At 36.9% G+C, this 7,826-nt stretch overlaps 1 long non-coding RNA gene across 1 annotated transcript; it reads right to left on the reverse strand.

Moving 5' to 3' along the window:
• Positions 1 to 255: 255 nt before the first annotated feature.
• Positions 256 to 3,701, reverse strand: LOC109366945. Its single transcript, XR_002113657.1, has 4 exons — positions 3,577 to 3,701; positions 3,196 to 3,349; positions 1,397 to 1,477; positions 256 to 471 (listed from the first exon to the last, which is right to left on the reverse strand). It is a non-coding gene; the product is annotated as an uncharacterized LOC109366945 (long non-coding RNA).
• Positions 3,702 to 7,826: the final 4,125 nt, after the last annotated feature.

Raw genomic sequence — 7,826 nt, forward strand, 5'->3', positions numbered from 1 at the left:
GAATGGCCCGGGTTGGAAGAGACCTCAAGGATCATGAAGCTCCAACCCCCCCTGCCACAGGCAGGGCCGCCAACCTCCCATTTAATACTAGACCAGGCTGCCCAGGGCCCCATCCAACCTGACTTGTTTGAACACTTTCAGGGAAGGGGCATCTACAGTATTATAATTTTATAATATTAATTATAATTACTTATAATATTACTTACACAACTTAAGTAATTATTTACAGGTAAGGAAATATGCAAAATTGCTTATTGTGCTTTATTATTTTTGTATTTTTAGAGAGATGATAGCTTCTTCCATTTTTAATTTATAACCTGACAATCCAGATTAACTTCACTCATCAGCTGAATCATATTTCAGAAGACTCTCACGATTTCTGGCAAGCTGGAGTTTGATGGAGTTAAAAACAAAATAGTAAACTTGAAAAATCTGTTCCTGACTGAAGCAATTCAGTTTCATTTGCAGCATCTGGAAAGAAAATCAAAACCTTCTTGGGAAGAATTAGCACAGCAATAATGAGAGCAATGGTAAAGCATAATGCATAATAATATATATGTTTTGTCTTGTGTCACTGAGCATTATCTTCACTTCAAAGATAATGTATAAGTATCAGTATCTTTTTCCACATATCACTAACACTTAAAAAATGTGCATGTAACTTTATATTTTCACTGACCATCTGGATGTTGAAATCCCTAGTAACAGTGCCAATGAAATCTGAGCCATGATAAGATTCCATCTAAAATCTGATGAGACCAAAACTTAAAAGTTGCCTCCTAAAGGTTGCCACTGATCAGATCTGTTGTCAATAACAGCGCTGCAGCACTCAACATTAATGTCTGATTCTTCCTCATTAGTATCCAGCAGCTTAAGTACATTCTGATTGGATTGGTGCTGGTGTTCAATGTATGACCAAGATGTCAGGTTCTTTTTGAGCAGCATTTTGAGCTTTTTTTGATTTAATATTAAAACAAAACAGAACAAAACAAAAACAAATAATTTATTGAAGTGTTCATGCTACTTTTCTAGTTTTATTTAAATAATCCCAGGTGCTGTGAATCCATTCTTGCTGTTATTGATAATTTGAACATCCAAATTCCTGTGTCATACAACTTCATATCCATGCCTTTCTTCTTCCTCAAAAAATCACAGCTGAAATTGATATCAAGACCCGGCCTAATACCCTTAAGTCAATTGGACAAGCTGTCCAATCTTCAGAGGAATTTTACAAACAAAATGTAGTGGTGGACGTCAGACAGAAGCAAACAAAAGTCTGTGACTTAGGAATAGTTTCTTTCATTCACGAGTCTACAAATACTTAAATAATCAAGGCAAACACTGTTGCCAACACTTCACAACACAGCTGAAGAATATAAAATATGGAGGTACTCACTGTTACACCACAGGAAAGGAGAACAAAAACCGGAGCTGGACTTAAGTAATTTCTCAGATCTGAAGAATACCCTGGCAAGTGCTAAATAAGGAAAAAAAAAAAAAGAAGGGTATGGTGTTTACATATCTTACTTTTGCTTAAGAGTTTACTTAAATACTATGGATAGAAGCAACATTTTAAAATGAGCTTATTTAGTGTACAGGCTTTTGTAAAATAATTTTGAGATACCACACTGTTGTCTCATCACAGTTTGCTTCTGTATTTTGTAACCTACTGTAGATTTTCAGAATTGCTTCTGTTAAACTCACTATACAGTATGTAGCAGAGGGATAAATCACAGCCTCACACAAATTACTCCTCAAAAACTCCTCTCATGCACTACTGATGGACAGTCAGCACAGTTCTTCACAGAGGACAGACCTGTTAAAATACACTGTGAAACACTATAGTAACCTCAATACAAGGTACCAGACTAACAAGATAATAAAAAAACATGCAACTGAGGTGAACTGAAATAAGTCCCTTCAGCTAATAATGGGAATTGACCAGCAAAATGAGCTCTGTTTCAAAGATTCTGGTCTATGACTTAATTACTGGTGTTAGAGAGATAAAATGTCTATCAAATGCTATATGCTGTTTTATCAGAAAAGATGAATAGCAACCTGATTCAAATAGTGATAGTGATGGTGATAGAGAAGAAATGCTGTCTGTGGCAACTGATACACAGATCAAGTCATATGACATAAGAGTCTGTTTTCCACATTTATTTCAGTTTATTCCAGATTTCTTTGTAATGTTCTAGATAATCAAAAAGATAGTTTAAATCAATGATTTTGCAATAGCTTTGCATTCAAAAATATTTGAACTATAATGTTATATTTGAAATGTTACAAAAGTAGGGAGATGAGGAAGTTTGCTATGATGGCAGTACTGAAAATTCTTTCAAAAGTTTGCTTTGATGCAAACAATGCTCATTTATTCATTGAACATTCCATATGAAAAAAAAAATAAATTGAACCCATATAAACTGAACAAAAAAATTGCAATTCAGTAGTGATACAATATCAAATTAGAAAGGATATATTATTAGTTAGTTTGCAGTGCATGTTGAAAATTGAAGTTGTTTTGAAAGGATGCTAGATGAAAAAAATATTAGTAATTGATGACAGTAAAATACCAACAGCAAAATTAAATAACTACTTCATATAAAACTTTATGCTAGCTTTTGAATTATTCTATTTATCGAGATTTATCTTTTATAGCAGATATTTATTATGTAGGTTCCCATCAGCATGGGCTAACTCAAGAGTTCTGATCTGGAGAGTGCATTGAAGGATGAACCTATGAATTTATAAAACAAAATGTGTTTTGTGGCAAAGTAGATCATCCAGTCATGGAAAAGAAACAAATACTTGGCTTTAGGCAACCAAATGTTGATCCCCAAAGGAATACTGCAAGCAGTAAGTTTGCAATAACACAGAATACAAGCTGCTGCACAGAATATTCAGCACATAGTTGGGAGGAAAAAACAAACAGTAGCAATCTTTGTCCTTTAGTAGATAATTACCATAAGAAGAAAAAGAGCTAAAGTAATTGAATAAAATGTACGTAGATTGTTTACTCTGTTCTATTAGCAGCAAGCAGCATGCTCTCATTAAAAGACAAAGAATAAAACATTGCTTAAAATTTCAATGAAACAATGATATTAGTTTCCATAACATTACCTGGCACTATAAAGAACACTAACAACACAGAAGAATTCAAAAGCACCCTATAAATACTTTTTCAAATCAACCTACCCTGTATAGATTATGTATTATGAGCTGAATGCAGTTCCCACTGCTAAGGATGGACTGGACTGGAAACCAGGGAAGAATTTAGAAGTTGAATTACAGTTCTTCTGAAGTGAAGAGCTGTCTGCTTTTCTTTTCGATAAACCATGTTGAGCTGGTACTAGGAAAAGCGAGAAAAATACTGAAATCCTATCTAAGTCACAAGAATGTGTCTAGTTCTCAGTTTGTGTGTCCTGTTTTGGACTCCCAAGTACAAAAAGGATGTGGACATATTGGAGAGAGTTCAGTAAAGTGGATGAAGAGACTGGAGCATCTCTCCTGGGAGGAGAAGCTGAAAGAGCTGGGGCTGCTCAGCCTGGAGAAGACGATATTTGGGAAGGATCTTACCAATATCTTAATACGTGAAGGGAGTGTGTAAAGAAGACAGAGCCAGGCTCTCTTCAGTTATGCCCAATGCAAGGACAAGAGGCAGTGGACACAAACTGGAGAACATGAAGTTCCATCTGAATGTTAGGAAGCATGTTTTCATTGTGAGGCTGATGGAACATTGGCACAGGTTGCCAAGAGATGCTATGGAGTCTCTCCCCTTAAAGATCTTCAAAAGCTGCTTGGATGTGGCCCTAGGCAATCTGTTCTGATTGTACCTGTGATTCTGTGAATATTTCAACAATATTTTCTAAGAGAAGAGTCCTTCTGCAGTCATGTCTATTTCTTTAATATGCTTCTGCTTCTGTAATTTTTGAAGTCTTTGTTTTGGCATTGATCTTTTATTTCTGTGCCATAATGTTATTTGCTCTTGTATTTTTTTAATTTTTTAGGAGGATTTTTTTAGGAGGAGAGAGCTGAGTAAATCAATTTTTCTTTACATATATTGCAAGCTTGTGAATATTTCACTTCCCTTAGGGCTTTAAGTAAGCAGGTATCAGAGAAATTATGTGAGAGCTATAAGACCTATTTTATTGTTACAGTATTTATTCTACCGGACAAATTGCTGTTAATGGGAGTCACAGACACCGAGTGTACAAACTGTAGCATAGTTATGCAGATATTACTTACATTTGAGATACACACACATAAAAGTATACACACATACTTGGATGACCACCCATCTCAACTTTGCTAGTCTTTATCTCCTCTTTGATTAAATTCTTACTTTATTTGAGTAAAGATACATATTAATTTGATGACAAAGCTAAATTCAAGCCTAAAATGAAATAATATTAAAATATTCTACAAGATTAAGTTTGAATTCCGACTTTACTTTTCGGGGAAATCTTTAAATATAGAAATCTAAAAACATAGATGACGAAGCCATTCTTAAAACCACTTATACATTGGTAAATCATACAACTGAGTCTATAAAGATAGAGCTTAACTTATTATTTATATTCCAATAGCACTCATTGTGTAAGACACTATCCACAGAAACAGACAAACAGGCAGTTATATTGATTTTTTGCAAACTACAATTTAAAAAAGAAAGAGAGGAAGAGAGGAAGGGAGGAAGGGAGGAAGGGAGGAAGGGAGGAAGGGAGGAAGGGAGGGAGGGAAGGAGGGAGAGGTAGGTAGGAGGAGGAGGTAAGGAAGGTAAGGAAGGTAAGGTAAGGTAAGGTAAGGTAAGGAAGGTAACGGTAAGGTAAACGGTAACGGTTAAAACGGGGTAAACGGGTTTAAAACGGGTAAAGGTTTAAACCGTTTGGGTAACCTAAAAGGTTAGGGGTAACTTAACGGTTAAAAAGTTCGGACGGGTAAATTAGGACTAGGTAAACCTCGAACGTTACGTATAACGTTCGGTATAACCGGTTAAAACGTTTAGGACGGTAAAACCTAAGGGTAAAAAGTACGGTTAACCAAAAGTTTAACGGGGGTTAAAGGGGTTAAACCCTTTTACTTAAACGGGGAACCTTAAAGGGGAAACCTTCCGTTAGGAAGTCCGAAAACGGTACGTAGGAACGAACGGTACGTACGACCGGAGTACGAGTACGACGTTACGTAGAGACGTAGACGTAAGTAAGGAGTACGACGGACTACGGGTAAAACGTACGGACGTACGGTACGTACGACGTACGTACGTACGTACGTACGACGACGGACGTACGTACGGTACGGTACGTACGTACGTACGTACGGTACGGTACCGGTAACGGTACGTACGTACCGTAGCGTACGTACGTACGACGTACGACGGTACGACGACGAGCGAGAGAGAGAAGGAAGGAAGGAAGGAAGGAAGGAAGGAAGGAAGGAAGGAAAGGGAAGTGTCATGGGGGCATAATTCACCAAAGTGGCTTGAAAGTTGAGTCTAGAATTGGCAAGTCAATTTAGTGCCTAGAATTAGCCCAAATGAGGGGGAAACTTTATTAGCTAAGAAACTACTTAGTATGAAGTAGTGAAGCACTGCCCAGAACAGACTCTTCCTTTATGGTAACTGGACAAGAAAGGATAGAGCAAGGGAAATAATCAGGTTGTGACCCCACAACTACATTATGTTATCTAAAACACACTGATGTGCTGGGTCTCTTATTTCTCCTATTTCTCGAGTGCTCTGGTTCCAACCCGAGCACCATTTACGTACTTCTACACTATAAAAAGCCAGTCTAATTCTGGGGTATTAGCTGCATGGCTCTGTGGGCATGGCTGCTATTCTCAGAATCGCACAATTGTAGGAGTTGGAAGGGATCTCTGAAGCTCATCTAGTTCAACTCCCTGCTACAGAAGGTTCCCTACAGTAGACTGCACAGAAAAACATCCAAGCAGATTCTGAATATGTCTGGAGAAGGAGATTCCTCAGCCTCTCTGTACACGACTGTTCCATGCTCTGGCACTCAAAGTAATGAAGTTTTTCCTCATGTTCATATGTAATTTTCTGTGTTCCATTTTTTGACCATTGTCCTTTGTTCTATCACTGGGCACAGTTATAAAGAGCCTGACCCCATCCATTTGTTTCCTGGCCATTGGATATTTATAAACATTGATAAGATTCCCTTTCAACTTTCTCTAGATTGAAAGATCCCAGGCCCCTAGTCATCTTTGTAGCCCTTTACTGGACTCTCCTGTCTTTCTTGAGCTGGGGAGACTAGAACTGAACAATATTAAGACAGTATTAACCCAGAACAAAATAGTGTGTAGTAGGTAGACTGCAAATCATTCTCATTCATTCTGCCTGAGTCACATACAGCCTCAGCTTAACCACATTCCCTCCCAGATAAAGCTTCAACATGCAATCACAGTCAAATTGTTTCATCCTGCAACATTAACCTTTGACTAAATATCTGGCCAAAGGGACTCTTCAAAATCTACTTCGAATGTCAGAAAATCTGAGACGTTCATAGCCTAACTCTGTAAGCAAGTCATCTCACAGAGCCAGTCTGAAGAAGAAACCAAGAAATCTCCTGTGGCTTCATGTTCACTTCCTGCATAGCCTTTTGAACTTCATTTACATTCATTGTCTCATGCACTTGTTCTATGATTACAGTCATACACAGATGGAAAAGTACACATCCTAAAATACAATTTGGTCACTGGCACATTTTGACATCACACTCCAGGTTTTCTTGTGAAGGAAAAATCACCAAAGTCATCAGACATTATTCAAAAAGCTGGCTGAAAATCAATCTGAAAATCAGGCTTTTTTATTCAGAACTAAGCACTTTTGTAAGTTAACTGGATACTTGAAAGTAAGTCTGCTTTTTGGATCCAATGGTCCTAACATTCAGATATTAGAACTGGAATTCTATATTATTTTCTTGAATAATACAGCTTGTTGATACATATAGAGTTTGTCCTATAGGTATTCCATGTGGTTGACTGCTATGAATTCTTTACTCACCATTCTCTTAGTAGTCTTAAGACTTGGACATGGTGACCAAGACAAAGAAAAAAGCTTTTGTATTTCTGGCTTTTTTTATTTCTCGTTCTAACCTGAATACGTTCTGTGAATTCAGAAATCTCATCTTTTCATTCTCTGCTTGGTTTAACATCTAGAAGAAGATATTAGTACAATTTCTCATTCTCAGAATTAGTATGAGAGATCCAATTAATTCACAGTTCTAAAAGTAATAGGAGGTTAAAGGAAAAAAAAAAAAAGCTATATTGATGTTAAAGTATGCTTCTGTAAGTACATTTCAAATTCTCGAAGAAGACAAAGAGTAAAAACCTTATTTTTCCTATTTCACCTCTAGAGATAGAAAAACAATGTGCTTGAAAACAAACAAACAAAAAACCCCACCAAATATAAAAAAAAATCAAATAAGCACTGAAACACTGGGCAAAAAACAAGCAAACAAAATTAGTATTGGTGACCAAAGTGTATTGAAGTAATTGTAAGACAAAAAGAAGAATAAAAGAAGAGATTCATGACAATAATGAGGAAAATGTCAGAATAGATGAGGAAGTGTTTTCCTTACTCTAGGGCTTAGGAAAACCTTACATATGTCTGATTCCAGTAGTGAAGCAGCACTGCACTCACTAGAACTGGGCTAATTCACATCAATTTAGGATGCTTTTCTCCAGTGCTGAGGCTCCTATGTCTTTATTTCTACAGAGAAGAAAGTCAAAAAGGTAAGCTCTCTCTTCTCACTGCAGTTTTCCTCTCCCTTTCCCTTTCCCTTTCCCTTTCCCTTTCCCTTTCCCTTTCC

Source organism: Meleagris gallopavo, chromosome 3 (genome assembly GCF_000146605.3).
Source record: "Meleagris gallopavo isolate NT-WF06-2002-E0010 breed Aviagen turkey brand Nicholas breeding stock chromosome 3, Turkey_5.1, whole genome shotgun sequence".
In the NCBI taxonomy this organism is placed as follows: domain Eukaryota; kingdom Metazoa; phylum Chordata; class Aves; order Galliformes; family Phasianidae; genus Meleagris; species Meleagris gallopavo.